At 46.7% G+C, this 25,750-nt stretch overlaps 1 long non-coding RNA gene across 4 annotated transcripts in view; it reads right to left on the reverse strand.

Moving 5' to 3' along the window:
• LOC138398915 (uncharacterized) overlaps positions 1–7,267 on the reverse strand; it is a 43,862-nt gene extending 36,595 nt beyond the window's left edge. For all 4 annotated transcript variants that reach the window (XR_011236063.1, XR_011236062.1, XR_011236060.1 and 1 more), the window contains exon 1: positions 7,141–7,267. This is a non-coding gene — a long non-coding RNA (uncharacterized lncRNA). The remainder of the gene's footprint in view (positions 1–7,140) is intronic.
• Positions 7,268–25,750: the final 18,483 nt, after the last annotated feature.

The following is a 25,750-nucleotide window of genomic DNA, read 5'->3' on the forward strand; positions in this document are numbered from 1 at the left end:
CACTGATTTATCTGGAAGGACATTCATCAAAATATTACCAGTGGTTGGTTATCCTGCGGTGGTAGGAGTAAAGGTTTCTTCTTTACCTTATATGTACTTTCTGATGCTCTATATTAAACACTTTTTTTCCATATGTACATAAGAGAGAGAACAATTTGAGTTAGAGGATAGGAAATGTAGGTGTCATATTTTATAATAATTCAATACCCCCAGTTCAAATCCACTTATTCAGAATTAACATAAAGCAAATGTTGCTCAAGAAATACCAATAAATTCCCCTGAGCCAACAAAGTTCAATTTTTAAACAATAAACTTCCTCAGATAAGAAAATGATGTCTTTAATTTCATGTCTCTTTACTGGAGAGCTGGGGGGAGGGTAGGAAATGGGCTGGAATGACCAGGTAACCATAGGAAAGATAATAGGAAAAAACTCGAGAAACAAGACAGAATCATTTCATTGATTTAGTGACATTTATTTGTAGAAGAAATCACGGAGTAGCAGAAGTAAATGATCAGAAAATGTAAGCAAGCACTTCAAGAGTAATAATGGGCAAAAGAAGAAAAAAGCCAGAAAAAAAACCCCCAAAGAACTGAACTCAGACATATTTATGTAAATCATAGGGGGGAAAAAAGGGTAGATAATGCTGTATCACTAACTGAATCAGATCTGCTTTCTTGACGAGAAAAGGAACACCTTTCAAAAGGCTTATTTACTGCTCAGTAGCAAAACCAAGAACACTCTCAGAGGAATCTGAAGATCTTTTGTGCCTGCTTTGGAATAAGCTAAACTATTAGATATGCAGTTAAATAATTAACATACAAACATATACATAGCTAATTATATGCATTAAATGAATCTCAAAGTAATCATCAGATGTGAAGAGAACATAATTTTGAAAAAGAAAGAAAGTAAAGGACTGAGGTAATTTCAGTAACTCCTATGAAGACATTACCTTTAAACCAAAACAGGTAACTCTACTAGGTTAAAACATAAGAAATTGCCAATAGTCAAGCAAACACCAGCAATTTCACATGGGCCCACCCAGTGGTCTCCTGATAAATATTGAACCACAACCTCTTTTGAAAAAAAGAGCCCTGATTGGTAGCTTTTGCCCATTCCCGTGTTGGAACTGTCCCACCATGGCCAGTTTCAAGCTGCCAGACGATGGCACCGAGCGCGGAGTCGGAGCGAGAGGCGCAGGCACCTCCCCAACTCCAGCACACCATGGCTCCACGGAACATGCTGAGGATCAGAGCAGACCCCAAACTGTCTCACCCTTTTCTAAAACCAGGCTTTTGTCTGATTGATCCAGTTTCTGTCTTCCCTAGGTTAGAAGAAATATGCTGTTGACAGTTTAAAATACTAGTACACTAAAATCATTCATAACAAAGAACAGATGAGACTAGTACCTGGTTTCATCCATTCAACACTTTACTGGGCCGGGCGCGGTGGCTCACGCCTGTAATCCTAGCACTCTGGGAGGCCGAGGCGGGTGGATTGCTCAAGGTCAGGAGTTCGAGACCAGCCTGAGCGAGACCCCGTCTCTACTAAAAATAGAAAGACATTATATGGACAACTAAAAATCTATATAGAAAAAATTAGCCGGGCATAGTGGCGCATGCCTGTAGTCCCAGCTACTCGGGAGGCTGAGGCAGTAGGATCGCTTAAGCCGAGGAGTCTGAGGTTGCTGTGAGCTAAGCTGACGCCACGGCACTCACTCTAGCCTGGGCAACAAAGTGAGACTCTGTCTCAACAAAAAAAAAAAAAAAAAAAAAAAAAAAAAACACTTTACTGCACACCTGTTTGGTGCCAGATAGCGTTCTGGGCATTGTGGACAGCAGGGAACAAGACAAAAGAGGTCCCTGCTCTCCTAAGAAATATATATAAAAATACATAATTTCAAGGACTGAGAAATGCCATCAAGAAATCAAAACAGTAATGGGGAAGCGATTTTAAACTGCGTGGTGAGTTGGGTGATATTTAAGCTGAGACCTTAAAGTTAAGGGGCCAGGCTCAACATCTGGGAAAGACCATTTGGACAAAGGAAACAACCAGTGTAAAAGTCCTAAGGCAAGACCAAGCATGGCATGTTTGAAAAAGTGAACAGACTAACTTGGATAGAGTCTAATGAGCAAAGGTGAGATTGTCTGAGAGGTCGTCAGAGGCAAGAAGATCTCCTGAGCCCAGGAATTAAAGACCAGCCTGGGCAACATAGCAAGACCCCATCTCTAAAAAAAAAATTCTGCTCAGCTGGGCACGGTGGTACATGGCTGTAGTCCCAGCTACTCAAGAAGCAATGACAGGAGATTGCCAATGTGAAAACCTCCAATAGAAGTCTCATAGATTTAGGGAGGGATTTTCAGTGTACAAGAACGTGTTGGTATGCCTGTCCTCTTGGTACTGTGCCGCCTATTTAGTCCCCCCTTAAAAAAGGAGAGGAGTATAAGTACATTTATTATTTTGCATGGTAAACTAGCAGCTAGCTACAGCAATCCCAGGAGTTATGATCACACCACTACACTCCAGCCTGGGCAACAGAGCAAAACCATGTCTCTTTAAAAAAAAGAAAAAACAGAAAACCGTGACTATAGCTGAAATAAACTTAGTGGTAGGACTACACACCAGCTCAGAAATAAGGATCTTATTAACCCAAGATGGTTACTTCATACGTGAAATGCTAACATATGAATCCATGTACGTTAATGTGGAATTCTAATGAAGATGACCTAATTAGTCTATAAAATAGATTCACTATGTTGTTCAGGCTAGGACCATTTCAAAACCATAGGCAAACACTTCTTGCGTGTCATCCAAAATCATTTTATTTGGTATGTAAATAGACTTTTTAAGAATTATAAAGGTCATGTTTATTTTAACATGAAAGAAGAATATAATACCAAATCTGATTTTTGTTCAAATTAGTGCTTAGGAGTTAAAGTAAAATATCAGCATATCAGTCTAAATTACATGTTCATGTTACAAAAACTGCAAAGAAATATACACACACATACACACCCACACTCCCTATAGCCGTGAAAACCAAGTCCACATTATGGCCACATAAAAGTCCCACAAGTCAATAAAGACAAATTTTTGCATATTACACAAAAAAAGGAAACTGTGTAGACTGGTTTGAGGAGAATTTATACTTGCACATAAAATTATTTATTCATTCCGGAACTACTAAGCTACTCATTTCAACAATTTATCTAAAAGATTTTTCTTTTTAATCAACCAACAGGAAATGAGACCTACAGCTCAGGGAAAAAAGGTTAAAAGAAAAAAAATCTTGTCTCAGCAGAATGAAATACTAAAAATCTGCATATCATTAATTCCCCTTGCACTCTCATTTCCCAACTAAATATCAGTTAAACTCCATTTTTAGACTATGCATTTAAGTCTGTACAAGCATTTTTCTTTTTTTTTTCATTTAAGAGCACAAATAAGCATATGCATTTAATACTACTCAATAAACTCGTGATTATTGTAGCTAGCTGCTAGTTTACCGTGCAAAACAATAAATGTACCTATATTCCTCTCCTTTTTTTAAGGGGGGACTAAATAGGCGGCACAGTACCAAGAGGACAGGCATACCAATACATTTTTGTACACTGAAAATCCCTCCCTAAAACTATGAGACTTCTATTGGAGGTTTCTACAAAAAAAATAAAAACTGCTAAGAATACCATTAGGCTTTCTCAGTAATTTCTCCTCTTCTCTAACAAAAAGAGTTGAGCAAAACACAGGAGAACAATGAAGTTTTGGCTCCTGATCTCACCTGAGCCTACATCCCTGATAAAAAGAAGGGTATAATATAGTCCAACTTGAAGTGTCTAGTCCATGAAAATCACCAACACTCAGAACTCGAGAAATGTAACTGAAAAGAAATATGGAGCAAGCCCAAAATAAATTTTTTACATGTTGTCACCCTATTTCCAAACCAGGTTTTCCTCTTCTTTATTTCATTTGCCTTAGCTCTCTTCATTCCTTTCCTACCTCTTCTGTCCCTTACCATTTCACTGTGTATTTTCACTTCCCATACACAAAAATTGACTTGAAACTTACTTTATATTCTTGTATCTAAATTTGTTTCTACTTAATTCTTACAGGACTATACGGTTTTAGGTGAAGTTCAAATACTTTTGTTATAGAAACATGCATATAGGCTGTAACCAGAATCAGGAGTAACAAGACAAGCAGCCATTCATTTAGGAACTGTGAGTGCCCATCAGGAGCCAGCCAGGGTCCTGGGGACTCTGCAGTGAATAAAACAATGCTCTATCCCTGAGGGCACGAAAGCAAGACTGCGCCTGGAGGATGCCTAGGGGCCAGAGTAGAGGAAGCCAAGGAGAAATCTGATTGTGTAGGACACAAAACCAGAGAGGCAGGAGGTACAGATCAAAGGAGGCTCTTACAGGCACAGTAAATATTCTGGCTTTTACTCTCAAGCATATAGAAAGCCACTGAACGGTTTGAACACAGGAGTGAAATAACCAGACTTTCATGTTAAAAGGATCACCCTGGTTGCTGGGTTGAGAATAGAAAGCTGCAGAAGCAGCGGGGAGACTAGTGACTATGAAAATAACACAAGCAAGAGGTTATGGTTGCTTACAGGGGTGGCAGCAAATTGTCGTTCCATTTATAGTTAAGGCAGCATTTAAAGTATATAAAGAATGTACTTTCGTGATAATTATTTGAATTAGATGTGGGAGTATCAGAAGGGAGTATCAAGATGTCTATGAGGTTTGGGGCCAGAGAAACTGAAAGAGGGAGTGGACATTTAAAAGAGGAGGAAGAATGGAATGGAAACAATTATTGGAGGGGGTGGGAGAGAAGAAGGAGGCGACGAGTTTTCAGTTGTGACATGTTAAATTTGGGATCTAGATGTCTAGTTAAATTAGACATCTAGCTGAAAATGTTGAGTGCGCAGATGAACATACAAGTCTGGAGATTAGGAAAGAAATTCAGACCAAAGATAAAATTTTTAGTTAGAAATATATAATTCTAGCTAAACGAGATGAGATCATAAGGGACTAAATATAAATACAGAAGAGGTCTAGACATATATCCCTGGAACACTGCCTCATTTTTTAGAAGTTGGAGTGAGGAAAAGGAACCAGCAAAAGAAACTGAAAATAAGCAGTAATATCCCAGAAGCAAAGGGAAGAAGGTTTCAAACAAGAGAACATTATCAACCACATCAAATGCTGTTATTGCTGCTATATTCACTGACATTAGAATTCACCAAAGAGGTCACCAGTAACATCAAGAAAGAGCTGCCATGGTAGAATGGAAGAGAAAAAAAAAAACCTCACTGTAGTGGATCCAAGAGAGAGAGGGAGTACTGAAGACCACAAATATCAACTTTTCTGGAGAGTAGTAACGAAAGAAAGATGTGGTGTGGAATAAGGTTCTTTAAAGATGGGAGATATCAGTATCTATATGCTGCATATGTATCTATATGCTGACAGGAATGATCCGGTAAAAACAGGACACTGACGCATCTCGTTGGCATGCATGAGGGGATGGACATGGAAGCAACGCAGTGTCCTTGACAGGAGGAAGGGAGAGAACCCAGGGCAGCCGTGGAGACGGGGGGAAGACCAGCAGGAAATGCAAAGAGCATGGGCAGAGGCCTGAGGGACACGGAAACGCTTTCTGATCACTTTCCTTTTTCACACACAGGAAACACGTTATCAGAGGAAAATGGAGAAAAGGTTAGAGGTTTGAGGAGAGAGCTGTAAAATAGTCACTTATGGGCCTGGCACGGTGGCTCACACCTGTAATCCTAGCACTCTGGGAGGCCGAGGCGGGTTGATCGCTCAAGGTCAGGAGTTCGAGACCAGCCTGAGCAAGAGCGAGACCCCGTCTCTACTAAAAAAATACAAAGAAATTATCTGGCCAACTAAAATATATATAGAAAAAATTAGCTGGGCATGGTGGCGCATGCCTGTAGTCCCAGCTACTCGGGAGGCTGAGGCGGTAGGATCGCTTAAGCCCAGGAGTTTGAGGTTGCTGTGAGCTAGGCTGACGCCATGGCACTCACTCTAGCCTGGGCAACAAAGCGAGACTGTCTCAAAAAAAAAAAAAAAAAAAATAGTCACTTATGGGAATGCTAAAGTGATTCAACCAGGGCAATGTACTAGGATTACACCACTGTCACCAACACAAAAGGCCTTCCTGAGGTCAGCGGTCAGGCACTGAACGGGAGACCCGGGTCAGCATGGGTGTGTTTTCCTCAGAGCACGGTCTACTGCCCAGGTGCAGGCTGAACCGGACAGAGAACTGCATGTAAACGGTGTGGGGTGGAGGGCTGGCCAGCGGAGTGCAACGGAGGAGCGCCCTACATGGAACTGAGGGTGTGTGAAAGGGAGAGATTATAATAGTGGACCATGGATTCAAGGCAGGGAAAATATTCAAGTAACGATGTGCAGGAAGGGGGACAGTACAGAGGTGGCAGAAGCAATGGACTGCAGGTCCCAAACAGACAGAAGTGCTGTCAAGGGGGGGTTACAGTTGTCCCACGGGGGTTTGGTTCATGGAACCCCACCATACCAAAATCCCCAGATGCTCAAGTACCGTATATAAAATGGGTAGGTATTTGCATATAACCTATACATATCCACATACTTTAAAGCATCTCTAGATTACTTATATGTAAATGCCATGTAAGTAGCTCTTAGAGTGTAGTTTTTAAATTTGTATTTTTTTTTTAGAGACAGGGTTTAGTATTTTTGACCCACAGTTGGTTGAATCCTCACATGTGGAACCCGCAGACACAGAGGGTCTACTGTATTTGACAGAAGTTGGAAATAGAGGATGTGGAGGCCCCAGTGGAATTATGCCAAATGAAATATCCTTAGTAAAGTATGGGCAGTTCTGGTTAAAATGTTATAGAACTACCTTAAACACTAAAGCAAAACGTCACCCTGGGTAAAGTGGGCCTGCAGATGAGGAAAGCTGGGAAGCGAAATTAAAGATAGAGAATTATATCACAGGAATTGTAGCTGGGGGTCCCAGACATAGAATTCTCAAGAAAACTATTTCCAGCAGTCCTAGGGCATCAGCTTTGAACAACCTGTCCAACTCAGAAGACAAAAATGCCAGATCACAATCAGATGAGCTAAAATAAACCATACCTTTCCCCTCGATCCCTTTTCCGCACGGAGCTGGACCCTGAGCAGGTGAGGATGTCATACTGAAGAGAATCTGGCAAAGTAACAAGAGAAATCAAGTAGGAATCTTCCTCCAAAGCAGGCTTCTAGGTCTGAAACAGTGGGAACCAAAGAAAAGTTCAGAATTGTGTGAGAGTCTCAACACTGATTATACTGAACTGCACCTTCTAATGACTAAAATAAGATTATGAATAAGTGACCACAAGAGTTTTTATTACCTGAAAGTTACTGGAAAAGCTATCTGATCTTACTAAGAGCTCATGCAGAGGTAGAGACTGAATCTATGGAGGGTCTGAAAGCACAGTGAAAACTGTTTTCTGCTTAACCTTACCAAGTCCCATCCACTGAACATACTAGTTCCATAGATACCCATAAATTCCCACTACATGTAAGGTATAAAATATACCCAATGCTAGATGTAGTAAAAATTCATTTTTGCTTTACTAAGCAAAAAGTGAAAGCAAATTATTAAGTCAAATAAAACAAAAGTCATTTTATGTTTGAGTACAACTACAAAATTTGATCACGGAAGATGTCATAAGAAATCTTAGCATGAGTTTCTAAGCGGGCAAGCAACAAAACAGAAATATCAGGGCTCATCATTTAGTCATTTTCAAAGTCACCCCTATTTAATGCAGACTTATCTAATGCATTCTAGGAAAAGGATTGAGTATGTGTTACCATAATTTTGACTAAAATACATTTACAGGTATTTTATAGTGTCAAGATAAAGACAATAAAGACAATTTATTACCAAGTCTTTTTGGCATTTCAATTCAGAAACCCCATCTGGATGCAGTCACAGAGCAGTCTCAACTAAATTCTAGTCCATTCATAATTTGGTAGTATTACAGAAAGATTCAAGCATACTTAAGCTTTGAACTGAGGCAGCAAGTCAATATTTAATATGCTAAATTCCAAGTTTTTCCAGGAAGTATGAAAAAAAATCAGAAAAAATGCTATCACCTAACTAGCAAGCAAGCATTAAGGATAAGCACATGTTTTACTCAGTTCCTCTGAGGAATACACAGGGAACCTACAATGCCCCATTCTGACACATTACTAACATTTAACATTCAATAAAATGTTAAAATATTTGTTTCATAAAAACTGAGATAAGAAAACACTAAAACAGGCCAGTTGGAGTGGCTAGTACCTGTAATCCCAGCAGTTTAGGACACAGAGGCTAGGAGTTCCAGACCAGCCTCGGCAACATAGCAACACCTTGTGTCTACAAAAAATTTGAAAATTAGCCGGGCATGGCAGTGCAAGCTTGTAGTCCCAGCTACTCGGGAGGCTGAGGTAGGAGCATTGCTTGAGCCCAGGTGTCTGAGGTTGCATGAGTGATAGTCATGCCACCGCACTCCAGCATGGGTGACAGAGTGAGACCCTGTCTCTGAAATAAAAAAAAACAAACTAACAAAAAAAAAAAAAACTACAATAAATCAAAACCAATAAGCATGTTTCATTGTGAGTGAAAAATCTTATAAAACCTTAAAAAAATCCCAGATTCATCCTAAAACAGATGAGAAACCTAAACATTTTCATGTTTTTTAAAAAGACAACTGGGAATTAAAAACATAATAGCAACCTATACTAGGCAATAAACGTGAGAAATCTGTTATATAGCATTTAAATAAAAATTTTAAAATTCAAAAATGTTTTCTACAAATGCTAATAAACTCTCACAATCTACACAGGCAAACATGGGCACAGCTGCAAATGCCTTGTTAGCATCATTCTTCATCACTTGATTAATTACATCTGAGAGAAAAGAAATTCCTTCTAGATCACTCTGAAGGGCCTTACAAAAAAATGAACCACCCTCCCCAGCAGACACATCTACCTCGATGAAGAAAACACCAACAATTACAAAATAGGATAATCCTGGAAGTTACTCAGCCTCAAAACATCATGAACTACTCCAACACAGGAATAATACTTTAAAAACATTTACAGTGTTTTCTAAAATACAAAAAATATTCATTATGAATCCTGATTTCTTGGAAAAAATTATTTTAACATGTCTCCATGCTGTTGATTGTCAAGAATTCTGATGATGTGCTTACCCCAAAAAAAATGCCAGGCACTTTTTATTTAACATATCACAGCCTGCTTACATTGTTCTTTATCATCACTATTAGATTTCTTGTCAACACCAGACTGATAGTGGTAAATTGTCAAGAAATACACATTTCTTCCTCCAAGAAATACACGTTTAAAGAAAAACTATCACAACTCTCTACCACTAAAATTTGAGGGATTCCTTCCCTTATTATTCCTAGGAACAACAGTCATAAAAAGCTAATAGCCAGTAAGTCTAAAATCTAAAACTTCTATTTGAATGTATACATTATTTTCAACAATGTATAAACTATTATAAGCATTGACAAGTCAAAAGGGTCCACCAAAATTCAAAAGCTAACTGCAAAAAAATTAGTAATCTACATTATTTTGTAAAGATCAAGATTGGCTTTGGAGTACATTAACTCAGACTTCTGAAGAGGCCAAATATTGTTTTTAAACATATGTAAATAAGATAAAAAATAGGCAATGCAACCTTAGAATAAATGCAATACTAAAAATTTCATCTTCTTTTTAATAAGCACTTTTATCAGTTGTAAAACTATGGTAAAGTCCATATATGGAACCACAAATTATTACTAATAATCCTTCCAATTTCAGCACTATCAAGCTAATACTGTATTTGTTTGTAAATAGTAAAGAAAAGGACAAAAAAATTCCTGAAATGGTGCTTTACTTAAAAACGTTTCTTATGGAAAAGGAATCCAATGTTTATCATCAGTGATTTTTAAAAATAGAAAATATTGTTGTTGCAAAGATTATTTACAGAACACAGAACCAGAAGTCCATGACCTTTCAATAAATACACTGTACTAAAATCTTCTTGTAAGAGAGAGATAATAAAAACACCAGTTTGTTAAATCTCTTCCTCCCTTCTTTTTAAAATGTAGATAGATTTTATTAAACTGAAAATATGAAAGTGTAAGCCAATAATCTTAGCCCTCTTAAGTTACTTATTATCTTTTCAATAGACTGTTATGAATTTACAGTTCCTGCAGTTCACCTGCCACCTTTCCCAACTTAAAGCAGGCACTAGGGGTTTAAGACAGTCTCCACTTGCAACATCGATTATAAGAAAGAACTTTATGCTCGTTTTAAAAAAGGATTATTGTGAGTTTTGTTCGTCCCCAGAAACACCACTCAACACAGATCCCAGCACATAATAGATGTTTAATGAATATCTCTTGAGTAAATGGTAATGTTTAATTGTATTAGTGCAACATTAGTTTTTTTTCCTGCTTCAATTTACAGTTCTCCCTTTTTGGAAAAGACACTCAAGACCATAGCAGGCCCTCAAAAACACATAAACAACTTTATTCACAATGAAAAATAAAGCTGGGTCTCAAAATACAATCCCAGCGCCTCTTTATGTTCTCCCTTATTTTTAAAGAAAATGAGAAATAAAGCCTGTTTTTAAGAAATAGATAATGTATACCAACTTTCCTCAAAATAAAAAATTCACATTTCAAACTTATTTTCGATGATAGTAGTACTGAGAGTAACAACTGATGGTTCCAAAGTATGCATATATTGGGTAAAAATCAAAAACAAGCATATAAACAAAACTACATGTTTTTTGCCAACGTTTTTCCCTTAATCTTAGTCAAAAGGGTATGTGCCTAAATTTTACCAGATGTGAGACCAGCTTTGTCTGATGTTTCCAGATTCATTCAACAAATGTTTTAATGAGCATCTACTGTATTCCAAGCCCTTTAACGTTTGCGTTTGCAAACTGCACACCACCACCGAATTCCTCTACGAAGCCTTATCATTTAAAAGAATGGCAAGGTAATAAGGAATCTCAACACCGTTTCTTGTACACATTAAGTCAGTGGATTGGGGCGCTTTTTCAGCCGTTAAAGTGGCATCAGCGAGCCGCTACCGACCACACCCGGGACCCAAAATCACAACCAGGAGCCACAGCCGGTGAAACCACCTGTGAGAGTCGTCCGCGCTCCTCCTCCGAGGAGGCGGCCGGGACTTCCGCTCCGAGCCCAGCGAGCTCCGCTGCGGGACCGCGGGCGGGACGCGCCGGGCGCCTCGGGCGACTGTCGGGGCTCTGGAGCCGGGTCCCCGCCCCGCCAACCCTCACCTGGAGACCCCGGGCCGTCCCCGCCCGCCCCTCGCGACCGCCAGACCCGCCAAGTGGGGGGAGGGGTCTGCGTTTCCGCTTTACCACGGCGGGCGGTGGGCGCCTCGGTCGCCCGCCTGCCTGAATTCCGAGCTGAGCTCGGGTCCCTTCCTCAGAGGGAAGGGACGAAGCCCAAAGAGCGGGTCCTCGGGGAAGGGACCTCGCCCGAACCTGGAAACGGAGCCGCCGGCTCGGCCCGCAGCCCGCAGCCCGCAGCGCGCGCTCACGGCGGAGCCCTCGGGGACCGGGGTTCGGGGCTTCAGGCCGCCGCTCAAGGGCCCGAGAGGGCGAGGCGCGGGGCCGGCGCTGCACTCACCGTCACCTCCGTCTCGGCCGCCCGCTCCCGCAGCACCGCTCTCGGGCGGGCTCCACTGCTCCTGCCGCCCCGACGCCCGCAGCTGCGCTCCCGGCTCCCTCCGCCCCGCCCAGACTCGTGCGCAGGCCCAGCCAGCGGCGTTGCGCGCTCCGGGAGCGGTGAGGGGCGGGGCTTCATCGCGCAACCGCCGCGGCCGCCACACTGGCCCCGCCCCTGGGCCGCGCTCCAGCCAGGCCCCGCCCATCCAGGCCCCGCCTCTGGGCCCCTGGGCCCGCCCCAGCCAGGCCCCGCCTCGGGATGGGCCGGCCGGCGGGCGCGCCACCCCCACCTTGGAGCCGCGCAGGCTGGGCGGCCGCTGCTGTGGGGAACCGACCGCCCACAGCAGGGGGTGGAGCCTGCGCGGGAAAGCGCGCGCGGAAGATGGCGACCGAGCCTGGGCGGGAGCGCGCGGGAGCCTCTTCCCAGCCCGGCCCGCAGGCGGCTGCGGCTCGCGCCCGCCCGGCCGTGGAGGGGCGGTGTCTGCGCGCGGTGTGGGCCGCGGCCGCGCCCTGAGGAGGAAGCGGGGTGCCGAGCTGGCGGGGGGCGAGGTGTCTGTCGGTAGCAGTTGAGACCTCGAGGTCCTGAAACCTTCGGACCATTGTTTTTTTCAATGTCACAGTCAGAATCGTTTGTCATTCACTGGCTTCAGGCCCGGCACATCCAGCTGGCGTTTGCAATGCGAAAACTGTTCGTGCCCCAGACCCCTGTGACTCCTCCCCCGGATCGCATACGTCCCAGAAGTCGGGACACGTGACAGTGTCCCAGTCTAGCGGCCAATACTCCACCAAAGGACCCGCAAAACTCTGCCTGTGGTCAAAGGGATAGAGAGAGCCAGGTGCTGGTGTCAGGGCATCCTTCCAGCTGCTCAGGCCACAGACTTTGGCGTCATCCTTGGTTCCCCTCACACTCTCATTTTCACTTCCAATCTGCCAAGAAAGCTCATTGGTTCCACTTCCTAAATAAATCAGACTAGTTCTCACCTGCGTTACTTCCAGCATCTCAATTATACCTCAGGGACCTACTAAACCGCAGGGCCTCCCTGCCCATCATCTACTCTGTTTACTGTCAAAACAGCCAGAATATCCTCTTACAAGGAAATGTCACTTAGCGTTGATACTTAGCCTGAGCCAGGTATTTAAAATTGCAACTGCCAGACACCAATTCTCAATCCTTCCTACTTCATTCTTTTTCTTTTCTTCCCATGACACTTCACACCTGGTAGCAATCTCTATGGTCAGCTTTCTGGATCTATGGTTAGGCATTCACAGATTCAACTAACCGCAGATATAAATAGTCAGGAAAAAAAAATTAACACAAAAAATACAGTATAACAACTATTTATATAGCATTTACATTGCATTTGGTATTGTAAGTAATCTAGAGATCATTTAAAGTATACAGGAGAATATATATAAGTTATACGCAAATATTATGCCATTTTATATAAGGGACTTGAGCATCCGCAGATTTTGGTGTTGATGGGGATCCTGGAACCAATCCCCTAAAGATACTGAGGTATGACTGTATTTATTTTATATGTTTATCTTTTAGTGTCTTTCTGGTCTTCGCTGGTAGAAGCTGGGATTTTTGTCTGTTTTGTTCAACTGATGTACCCAAGTCCCTAGAATAAATGAAAAATTTTTAAATTCCCTGAGATAATAAAAAGTGTAAAGCAACAAAAAATGACTCCGTTTGTATTTTAAATTTCTTCTTGGTTTCAATTTCTATCAGTTAATTGGGTCAATATTATATTCATAACACTCTCTTTACATATTTAATGTAGTCTTTAAGATTTAAAATAAAACTATTTAAAGCCACAGATTATACAGTACAGTTTGGATTTTTTTTGTTTGTTTGTTTCTTTCTTTGAGACAGGGTCTTGCTCTGTCACCTGGGCTAGAGTGCAGTGGTGTCATAATAGCTCTCTGCAACCTCCAACTGCTGGGCTCCAGGGATCCTCCTGCCTCAGCCTCCTGAGTAGCTGGGACTACAGGCACACACCACCACACCTGGCTAATTTTTCTTTCTAGTTTTTGTCGAGACTGGGTCTCACTCTTGCTCAGGTTGGTCTCGAACTCCTGACCTCAAGCGATCCTCCTGCCTCGGCCTCCTAGAGTGCTAAGATTACAGGCATGAGCCACCATACTATGCCCCGGCCCCGCCCCTTCCCCCTCCCTGTCCGCCCCCCGCCAGCCCCGCGCTGCGGCTCCGCTCGTCCCCCCGCGGCCACACGGGGGCGCAGCCGGACAGCGAGCAAGGGCGGGGCGGGGCGGGAGGACCGGGATGGGGAGAGGACGGGGAGGGGCGGGGAAGGGGACGCCGAGGAGGCGGGGGTCTGGCTGTGTTAAGGGGCAGTTTTCCCCTAAACTGATCTACAGACTAACCAGGATCCTTACTGAACCCTGGCAGCGCCTTTTTTTAGTGGAAATGACAAGCTGACCGTAACATGTGTATGGAAATTCAGAGCATCTAGACAATATACCAGCCAAAACAATTTTGAAAAAGAACAAAATTGAAGAACTTACACAACCAGACATCCAATTTTACTGCAAAGCTATGGCAATAAAGACAGTGTGATGCTGACATAAAGATGGACCTACAGACAAGTGGAACAGAATAGAGGTCCAGACTTCAACCTTTCATTTATGGTCGATCAATTTTAAACAAGGATATCAAGATAATTGGATGGGGAGAAATGACAGCTTCAACAAATGGGACTGTCTACAAAGGTCTGTTTGTATATCGTCCATAGTACCAAATTGGCTTATAAATAAATGAGTATTCGTAAATTGTGCAAATAAGCCCAGATGCTATTCAAATGCACAGGACTTAGTAATCTTTTGGCAGATGAGACTGGTCTAATATTGGTTTGATGGGAATGGCCAGGTCTTCAGCTAAATATGCATATATTTAACTTTAAGTTTCTTACTTTTATGATGCTTTCCTGGCATGAAAATTTAGCCTGGGATGATGGCTATATTTGTCTGTCTCATGAAATTTTCCAGGCATAATTGTTAAGAATGAATAAATTGGGTAGATGTGGCTAGGAAAAAAGTTTGTAAATAAATTTTTGATGATGGTTATATTTTGTAACATGTTTACTTGGGGAGGTTTCTCAAATATTTTAAGTAAATATACCCTTAGAGTTTTACTAAGTGAAGTTAAATGATGAATATTCATTGAATATATAGATATTATCCAAATAAGATAATTCTAAAACAGTAATTGAACATTAATTGAATAAGAGTTTAGACTCATATACTTTTGACTTCTTATTTCAAAGAAACAAAAGTTATCTGAGTCTGTTAGTGACCTCTGACTCTGTTTAGTGAAGTACCTCAAACCTTTTAACATCTTTGGCAGGTTTTCCTGGGATCAAAATCCTAAATTAAATCTTTTTGACCTAAAATTAACTTTGGGATTTTCCAGTTGGACCCCAGGAGAGCATCAAAGAATGTATATCTCTTCTTGTGGAGATGTTAAACTATTAGGCTAATTTGGTAAATCGTATAGGAAGCATTGTCAAATAAGAAATGATATTTAACTTGGTCATATTTGTGTAAATGTGTTATTAAAATGTATTCCAAAAATATGTGATTCTGAAAATTCTAATGTGTTGTGTTATGTGCTATCAGTCATTATGATTACTATGTTAAACTGTTATATGCCACAGAAATACCTAAATTTTCTTGCCAATTGTAAACTCTCATCAGACTTTTGACCATGGCTGTTCTGGGTTTCCACAGTTATTATTTTAAATTCTTTGATGGAAGCATTTTCAATCAGCTATAGTCCAAAATTGTTCATCAAGATTGAGAAAAACAATCTTGATTACATGAAACTAAGTAATTGATAACAATACTGCTTTTATGCCTTTATTTAAAATGTTGGTTCTTTACCTAAATGTTTTCCAGAGTCAAGGAAATTTTCTTTCATAAGCTCTGTATAGTTTGCAACAATTTCGTAAAGTATCCTTTTGTGAACAAAGATGAAAGCATTTGCTTTTTCTCCCTACTCGATTCCTTCAAAATTCTGGAAGTATTCGTGAATATCCTTATCTTTATTGATATAAGTTCAATAAAAATATGCTATCTCTTTACAAGCGGGATACAATTGGAAACACTGGCCATATTGCCAAGGATTTGACTTAAGTGTCATATTTAAGAATATGCATAAAATGCCAGTGTCCCCAGCCTTACAGTGAGTGAGTAAAAATTTGTCACTTCCTGGCAGTGACAGACCTTAAGACTATAAGTAAAGAGACTATAAGTCCGAGAACCTTAAGACTATAAGTAACACCTAAAGCCTGCCTTGGTTTGGCTTCCTCCTCTCAAGAAGTTCTAAAATCTGAGATTCCTATATGATCAACGTGGACAGAGAAAATCATGCTTCTAAGGAAAACTGAAGCACACCTGCTAGTAGATTGAAGCCCTGTGCACTGTGTTCGAGTCCTTGTTATCTACCTGTAGCCTGGAATGGATCCTAAATCCCCTGATTTCCTCCAATATTTGGCTACAACTAAATCCTGCTAAAGTCCCCGGGACCTCTCCCAGCAGCAAAGCAGGGATACTCCAGGGCCATTCATGGAACACGACCCCTATCCAGATTAACCAACTAAGAGATTTAAATATTAAGACTGGAGAGGAGTTAGATACGAAGATTGGAGGTGTGGGTGACACTGGGGCTGTGCTGTCTATCCTTAGCCCTGGCACACTGTCTCTGTGCCCTCCCTGGGGTTCTGAATTCATCTAGATGGTTGGAGTGGCCAACAAATCTATGATAGTTCCTAAATCTCTACCTATCCTCCAACTAGGACCCCTCGTGACAGCCGTGGCCTTTTGCTTGTCCCGTCAGCCCCCATACATCTCCTGGATAGGGACTTCTTAAAAACCTACCAGGCCCATACATCCTTCTCCCAACTAGGGGAAATAATGCTTGAATTATTTTCACCAGGAGACTTTGCCACACAACGGCTTTTACCCAAATTCCCATCCATCAGTTAGCCTCGCCACCACTACCCACCCTGCTCCGTAAGAGCTAAGTGGGAGTCTGAGCACAATCCAACACCGAGGAAAACCCTCAGGTTGTGAAGATGACAGTTGTGTACACTCCCGAGGACGCGATTCACCCCAGGAGTCAACCCCAGTGAAGGAGCGAGATGGGGAAGGTTTCTGTGGTCCTGCGTTGGACGAGGTTCTGCTTGGGATGACCGTGTGGTCAGAAACCTTTCCCATGCCGTCAACAGAGCTGCCGCAGCCACAGGGCGCAGAGGCAGTCCCCAGACACCCTCGCGGGTCGTTGCAGCCCAGCCGCTGCGAGCGTTAGACCAGCCCCGCCACGCAGGTGGCGTCGCTGCCGCTGCCCACACTCCCGCTGCACCTGGGTCGCGTGACAAACCTAAGATCTTGCGGCAGCGACGCTCTGACAGACACGTCTTCAGAAAGCCTCCCGGTCCCGGCCCGACGGACTGGACTCAATTTCCCGCTCTCAGCTGTTTCCAGGTCCCGTCCGCACCCCACCCCTCGGGCCCTAATGAGCCTCCTCACATCCGGGCTGGGCTCGGCGTCCTCCCCACCCTGCCTCAGCGTTCTCACAGGCGTCTGCGGGAGGCTCCGGACCGCGCCGGCCAACTCTCCGAAGCTGGACCCGCAGCCGATGGGACCCAGAACCGATCCGTATTTCACAGGCGCTTCGGCGTTTTCCAGGCACAGGGCTGGTGGCGCTGCCCGGCCCCTCCACTGCCGCTGGGGTCCCACGTGGAATAGGGGGACGGGTCCGGCTCAGAGGCAGAATGCGCACAAATGTGTACCTGAAAGCCCATCCTTCAAGACGGACCCGAGCAGCCACAGGGTCTGATTTTAACATGGAGCCCAGAGGTCATTTGCTGACTGGAGGCCACGCCCGCACCGCGCCCGCACGGCACTGGAGTTCCCCAGAAACCTGAGCCTCGGATCAGCTTTAGCACTTCTGGAACTCAGCTGCACTACCAATCAGACTCACCCACACTGACCAATCAGACTCAGCTGCATTGACCAAACAGGACTCAGCCACGTTGACCAATCAGGACTGGGCTACACTGACCAATCAGATTCAGCCAAACTGACTAATCAGGATTCAGCCACATTGACCAATCAGGATTCAGCCACAATGACCACTCAGACACAGCCACACTGACAAATCAGACTCAGCTAAATTGACCAATCAGTACTCAGCCAAAATGTCCAATCAAACTCAGGCACATTGACCAATCAGGCCTCAACCGAACCGACCAATCAGACTCAACCGCATTGAGCAATCAGACACAGCCACGTTGACCAATCAGGACTCAGCCACACTGACCAATCAGATTCAGCCACACTGACTCATGAGGACTCAGCCACACTGACCAATCAGACTGAGCCACATTGACCAATCAGGACTCAGTCCACTGACCAATCAGATTCAGTCAAATTGACCAATCAGGATTCAGCCTCAGTGACCAAACAGACGCAGCCACACTGATGAATCAGACTCAGCCAAATTGACCAATCAGGAATCAGCCAAGTTGTCCAATCAGACGAAGCCACACTGACCAAAGAGGACTCAGTCGCATTAAATATCATACTCAGTGACGTTGACCTATCAGAACTCAGCAGCACTGACCAATCAGATTCAGCCACACTGACTAATGAGGACTCAGCCACACTGACCAATCAGATTCAGCCAAACTGACTAATCAGGACTCAGCCACACTGACCAATCAGATTGAGCCACATTGACCAATCAGGACTCAGCCGCACTGACCAATCAGACGCAGCCACACTTAGGAAGCAGACTCAGCCAAATTGACCAATCACGACTCAGTAATATTGTCCAATCAGACCCAGCTACACGTACCAATGAGGAATCAGCCGCACTGACCAATCAGATTCAGCCACATGGACCAATCAGGTCTCAGCCTCACTGACCATTCATACTCAGACAAATTTACCAATCAGATTCAGCCACGTTGACCAATCAGGACTCAGCAGCACTGACCAATCAGATTCCGCCACACTGACTAGTCAGGACTCAGCCACACTGACAAATCAGACGTAGCCACACTTTCAAAGCAGACTCAGCCAAATTAACCAGTCAGAATTCAGCAAATTGCCCAATCATACTCAGCCGCACTGACTAATAAGGACTCAGCCACACTACCCTATCACATTCAGCCACACTGGCCAATCAGGACTGAGCAACACTGACCAATCAGTTTCAGCCACACTGATTAGTTAGGACTCAGCCACACTGACCAATGAGATTCAGCCACATTAACCAATTAGGACTGAGCCGCACTGACCAATCAGACGCTGCCACACTGACGGAGTAGACTCAGCCAAGTTGACCAATCCGGACTCATCCAGCTTGTCCAATCCGACTCAGCTAGACTGACCAATGAGGAATCAGCTACACTGACCAATCACCACGTAGCCTTACTGACCAATCAGACTCAGCCTCATTGAGCAATCAGACTCATGCATGTTGACCAATCAGGACTCAGCCGCACTGACCAATCAGATTCAGCCACACTCAGTAGTCAGGACTGAGCCACACTGACCAATCAGATTCAGCCACACTGACTAATCAGACTCAGCGGCATTGAGCAATCAGACTCAGTCACGTTGACCTATCAGGACTCAGCCGCGCTGACCAATGAGATTCAGCCACACTGACTAGTAAGAACTGAGCTACACTGACCAATCAGATCAGCCGCATTGATCAATCAGACTCAGCCACATTGACCAATCAGGACTCAGCCACACTGACCAATCATATTCAGCCACACTGACTAATCAGGACTCAGCCACAGTGACCAATCAGATTCAGCCACACTGACTAATATGGACTCGGCCACACTGACCAATCAGATTCAGCCATATTGACCAATCAGTATTCAGCTGCACTGACCAATCAAACGCAGCCACATTGACGGAGGAGACTCAGCCAAGTCGACCAATCAGGACTAAGCCAAATTGTCCAATCAGACTCAGCCACACTGACCAATCAGGACTCAGCCTCACTGACCAATCAAACTCAGCTGCACTGGCCAATCAGGACTCAGCCTCACTGTCCAACCCGACTCAGCTCATTGACCAATGAGGACTCAGCCACATTAACCAATCAGACTCAGCTGCATTGAGCAATTAGAAGTAAGCCACAGTGACCAATCAGACTCAGCTGCATTGAGCAATTAGAAGTAAGCCGCAGTGACCAATGAGACTCAGCTGCTTTGAACAATCAGACTCAGCTGCATTGAGCAATTAGAAGTAAGCCACCATGACCAATCAGACTCAGCTGCATTGAACAATCAGACTCATCTGTATTGACCAATCAGGACTCAGCTGCACTGATCAATCAGACCAAGCAGTGAATCCCTCATTTGTATAATGAACCTGACTGGAGCCTGGGCGGGAACTTCCGCTGTGTGACCTGAGCCTTCCCTGTGCTCTCTGGAAGGGCCACCCTATCACACGGAAGGCGGGGTCTCTGGAATGAGTCTCTTTCCTCCAGACTCCTTTTCAGAGAACTTCTGTTCCTGCCATGCACCAGACCTTCCCCAGCTGTCCACACCCTCGGGCCCGCCCAGCCCCGCCCTGCACCCTCCCCAGACCTCCCGCTCAGGCTGCAGCTCATCCTTGCCTGGGCCTCATTGGAGCTACTGGAGCCCCGAGGGCACGGACCTCACTCGCTCGGCAGTGGGCTGCATGGTCGCCCTGCCCGGCAGAGACTGCCCAGCTCCCGCGCATCAAAGGGCCCATCCTCCGGGCGCTTGGGACACTGGGGAGCCACCGTACCCCGGCTGAGAATCCTTGCTCAAGGCCAGGTACCCTGAGTCCCCACTGCGACCGCTGCTGGTGGCCTTTTGCGATCTAGCTTGAAAGCTGCCAGCTGTGCCAGCTTCCTCTGCCATGTGGCGCCCTGCCTGCAACCCGCACAGCTCCCCACTGCCTCCTGCCAGTGTCCTTGGCTGGACTTTGGAACATCCCAGGGGCCACTTCCCCTTGCTCCCCAACACATCTGCTGCTTCCCTCCAGGACCCTGTTTGGCCAGGCCGGTGCTCTAGCATAGGTAGCTTCCTCTCCAGGGGCCTGGGCATCTTGAGGCTGTCAGGCGTCGGGCCAGCTCGCAGCCCTGGCACGTGGGGGACTGTTGGCCTGCTGTGAGCCTACTGCATGTACTCGGCGCCTTCCGATGTCGAGGGTCAGCTGTCTGCCCTGCGGCCAGCCAATTCCCACTAAGTCCCCGCCTGCCAGGGTCAGAGGCCCCCACGTGTGTCTCAAGCGTCTCCTGAGTTTGGCTTTCGTGTTCCTGGTGGATTTTGAGGTGCTTCGCAAGGTGCTCACAAGTGCTCACAAGCAGGAGCTGTTGATCACTGCCATATTGCCTCAGGCCCCCGACCCCCAGCAGCTGCCCACTCCAAACAAAATGATGGGGCACGTTGGGGAGGCCCAGGAACACAGGCAGGGCTGGGACCAGGCAGGCGAGGCGCTGAGCTGCGTGGTTCTGTGCCCAAAACAGGAACCAGGTCGAGAGGCCCCTGTTCTGGCATCCAGCTGCTCGAGCCCCACGTGGCTCCAGTGAGAGGGCCCTAGCAGTGCTGCTTGAGGACAGAGCCTACCCTGGGCCAGGTCCCCAGGAGGGGCTCAGCAGGCCCGAGGCTGCGGGCAGCCAAACTCCAGGGCCAGGGGCCAGGTGTGCTGTGGGCTGGGTGTTGTCCGATGGGGCTGGTCCTGCCTTGGCTCTGCGGAGGGGGAGGGTGAGAATGGTGCTGCCTCTCCAGGGAGAGGCTGAACAGACGTCCAGGCGTTGCTGAGGCCGAGCATGACCGACCGCCCACTGCCAGCAGCCCCAGGCCACCTGGAATGAAACTCTAAACCCTGGAGCTCCCCGGGTGGGGAGGGGGGTGAACGCTGAGGGAGGAGTCGGACCATGCAGGAGGGACAGAGAGGGGCCTGCAGGGCCCGGGGGGTGAGCAGAAGCCCCTTAGCCCCTGCACAGTCTCATACCTGTGGATTGGGCACAGGGAGCTGCCCAGGAGCCCTGTGTCCCCGAGACTTCTGCACCCCACAGCCACACCCCCCCCCCCCCGCTGCCAAGTCAGCGTCCTGACACCCTCCTGGCCCAAAGCAGTAGCCCAGTGCCCGGTCAGCCAGAGAGGCTTCCAGGAGGGAGAGCTGCCCCCTCCCCACCCCACTGCTGCAGAGGGCGGAGGGGTAGGACAGGTGTGGACACAGGTCCCCCCACTCCCCTCTCTGGGCTTCCCTGGGAGGCTTGGTCCCACCAGGGCCTGCCCCACACCTGGCTGTGTAGATCCCGCTGGTTCAGGAAGGCCCTGGGACTTTCTACCAGGTTCACATGGTTGGGGAGGACAGTGGGGCTCCGTGACCATCCTTTGGCAAAACCAAGTCCGTTCCATCCACGGAGCTCCAGGGCAGGTGGCACTCCCAAGATGTCATGTGGTGTCGCTGTGCCACCCAGGTGGCCACACCTCCTACTTGCCCCCTCCCTCCTCTGCGTGTGTGTTCATCTCCGCCTCTTTGTCTCCCCTGCTCTCTGTCTATCTGTGTCTCTGTCTCCCTCACTCTCTTGTCTCTGTCTCTCTCAGGAGGTGCAAGGCCAGCCACAGAGTCCAGAACCTGACAGGCAGGGAATGTGCCCGGCCAGCCAGCTCAGGTGTGAGCAGAGGGCAGGGGAATGGGCACGCTTGAGAGCCGGCCTCCTGCAGGGACCTCTGAGCTCCCAGCTGTGCACAGGGACCCTGGGCAGGGAGCTGAGCAGGGCAATTGAGGACCTGGCCCTCCGGTGAACACCCCTAGCAAATGCTCGTGCCACTGGTAGAGCTGGTGTGATAGCGCCCCCCAAATTCGCGTCCACCAGGAACCTCAGAATAGGAACTTATTTTAAAATAGGGTCTTTGTAGAAGTAATTAAGTTAAGGATCTTGAGATGGGGGCCCCTAAATCTAGTGACAGGTGTCCTTATAACAGACACCCCAGGAGGAGGCCCCATGAGGACAGAGCAGCATTATTCACGGTACCAAAATGTGGAAGCAACACAAGTGTCCACTGACAGATGAGCAGATATATAAAACGTGGGCCATCCACACAGTGAACTATAATTCAGCCTTAAAAATGTGGAAATTCTGACATACGTAACAACATCGTGCTAAGAGAAACAACCCAGGCACACAACGACAAATAGAGTGTGCTCTACTTATGAGGTAGCTGGAGTAGTTTCCAGGGGCTGGGGGAAGAGAAAATACGAAGTGGGTGTTCAACGAGTACAGGTTCCACTTGGGGAAGATGAAAGAAATTCTGGAGACGGATGGTGGTGATGGTTCCACAGCAACGTGCACGTGGCTCAAGCCACTGCAGTGGGCACTTAAGAGCGGTGAATGCTGTGTGTATTGAATCATACAGGAAAAAAAGGAATGAAGTGCTGATGTATATCACAACACGGATGAACCTTGAAAACGTCCTAAGTGAAATAAACCAGGCACAAAGGCCACATATTATATGAGTCCATTTGTATGAAATGTCCAGAGCAGGCAAATCCACGGCGATGAAATACAGATTAGTGCTTGCCGGGGACTTGGGGGACCGGGAAACGAAAGCGACTTCGTAACGGGCTTCGAGTTTCCTTCAGAGGAAGAAGAAAAACATCTGGCACTATTAATAAATAGATGGTTGCACAACACGGGCAATGTACGACACTCCATTGAATTATATATTCACAAGTGGTAAAAACGGTGAAATTTTAAAAGGTGTTTTCAGATATTTATATACGTTGTCATAATATGGACTAGGACTTTATCACTTAACTATATCGATTGGTGATGTAAACATCAGTGGGCAAACCTGAGATACCTTGCAACCGGTGTGCACGCACATGGCTAGAGAATTACAGTAAGGTAACATGTGGTTCAGTAAATTCTTATGAAATTTCCATGATCAATTGGGCCATTTGCCATTCATTTGGCAGTGAGATTTAATTTTTCTTTACTAATTATCTCAAATATGAACTCTGTGTTTAGCTACTATTTCTTTGGTTTATGTATAAATTGAAGGTGATTCTTGCACATGATATATTAGATAATAATTTGGAGGGGGCTGGGTGCGGTGGCTCAGGCCTGTAATCCTGCACTCTGGGAGGCCGAGGTGGGCAGATTGTTTGAGCTCGGGAGTTCAAGACCAGCCTGAGCAAGAGCGAGACCCCATCTCTACTAAAAATAGAAAGAGGCTAGCTGGACAACAAAAATATATAGAAAAAATTAGCCGGGTATGGTGGCGCATGCCTGTAGTCCCAGATACTTGGGAGGCTGAGGCAGGAGGATTGCTTGAGCCCAGGAGTTTGAGGTTGCCGTGAGCTAGGCTGATGCCATGGCACTCCAGCCCGGGCAACACAGCGAGACTCTGTCTCAAAAGAAAGAAAGAAAAAAAGAAATTCTTTGTCTTTTGAAAAATCACATCATCCACTTTTTCTACCGTTAGATATTACAAACTGCTGTGACTTTAAGGGTCTAGCTGGGCAAAGCCTTAGAAAATCTGCTAAGGGTGTCCACTGTGTGGACAGGTTGACAGAACCCGAATAAAAGCCCCGAGACACCAACAGCCTGCTGTGCAGCTGAAAATGACAGCAGAGTAGACCGCAGGCAGCTGGGGTGGACCCCATGGGAGAGGATAGCAGGCAGGACGCGCGAGGTCTGCAGGCGTGGCCAGGCCTGTGTGCTCAGGAGGAAGAGCTGCCCACACCCGCCTTGGAGTCATCTCTGCCCTTTAGATCTGCCAAGGCGGGGAAACTGAGGGACAGTCTCGGAAACGGTTCCGGGAAAAGAAAACTGGAACCGGAGGGAAAGACACATTTTTCCCCCAGTTGGGGAAGGCGGAGAAGCGGGCCTGGGGGATGGGACGGTCGGAGAGGAAGGTGTATTTCCTGATTTGGGGTCAACGGTGACGACCTGGGAGCGCGTGGCTGCTGCAAAACACACTGGAGGACTTTCCGTGACGTTGCAGACCTCACACGGCAATGACGCCGGTGACTCTGAAGGCGGGAGACAGAGGACGTCGCGTGGCAATGCCACGTTCCCGGGAAGGACGAAATTGCTGTAAGGAAACTGTGTTCATGAGCAACCACCTGAACACCCTGCCGGTGACGCACAGAGGACAGCGACCTCCCTCACAGAGGCTGAGCCAGACCCACGTCCAGCTCAGAGGCCGCTACCCCATTGGGGTGGAGAGGCCACCGCGTGGACGTCACACCCGTGGCCACCACGTCCTGGGCGTGGGGGACCTCGGTGGGGTGGAGAGTGCGGGTGCCCCGTTTCCACATGTCCCCACGGAGCCCCTCCCGGGTCTCTGAGGACCGGCCGCCCCTCAGCAGGCGGCTGCGGACGGGAAGGCGGTGCCCGCGGGGCTCGGACGGGAAGGTCGCACTCACCCTCGGGGCCTCGCGTCTGAGGGCGGACGAGGAGGTCGCTGTCGCTTCGGGTCTGAGGCCAGGCCAGCGGGCGGCATGGAGGCGGCGCCTGCGGGGGCGACGCTAAGGTGGCGGCACCGCGTCCTCTCACGCCGCGGGCACAGCCGCCCCGGGACATGAAGGGCGCTGCGCCCTCTGGTGGCCCGCGCCGGCACTGCAGCCCTCGCTGCTCATCGGGGCGGGGACGGCGGCGCCAGGGAGCCCTCCTGGCCTTGCCAGAGAACCAGTTACACTCCGAGTTCAGCGTCTTGGGAGCCAGGATCTGGAAATTGAAAGTCAGATGGGCTCACTGTCCTGTGTCTTTCAGAAAAACGGGGCGGCCCCTGGGAGGGGCCTGTGCTGAAATGGCCCCACCTAAGAGGGGTCTCACCTTGGGGGGGTCACCTTTAAGGGTCTCATCAGAAAGGAGCCTCGTGTAAAAGGGGCCTCGGCTGAAAGGGCCTCACCTGCGAGGGTCCGAGGGGTCCTTGGCATCGCAGACATCCGCGTGGCCGTGGCAGACGCAGC

This window comes from Eulemur rufifrons, chromosome 18 (assembly GCF_041146395.1).
Source record: "Eulemur rufifrons isolate Redbay chromosome 18, OSU_ERuf_1, whole genome shotgun sequence".
In the NCBI taxonomy this organism is placed as follows: domain Eukaryota; kingdom Metazoa; phylum Chordata; class Mammalia; order Primates; family Lemuridae; genus Eulemur; species Eulemur rufifrons.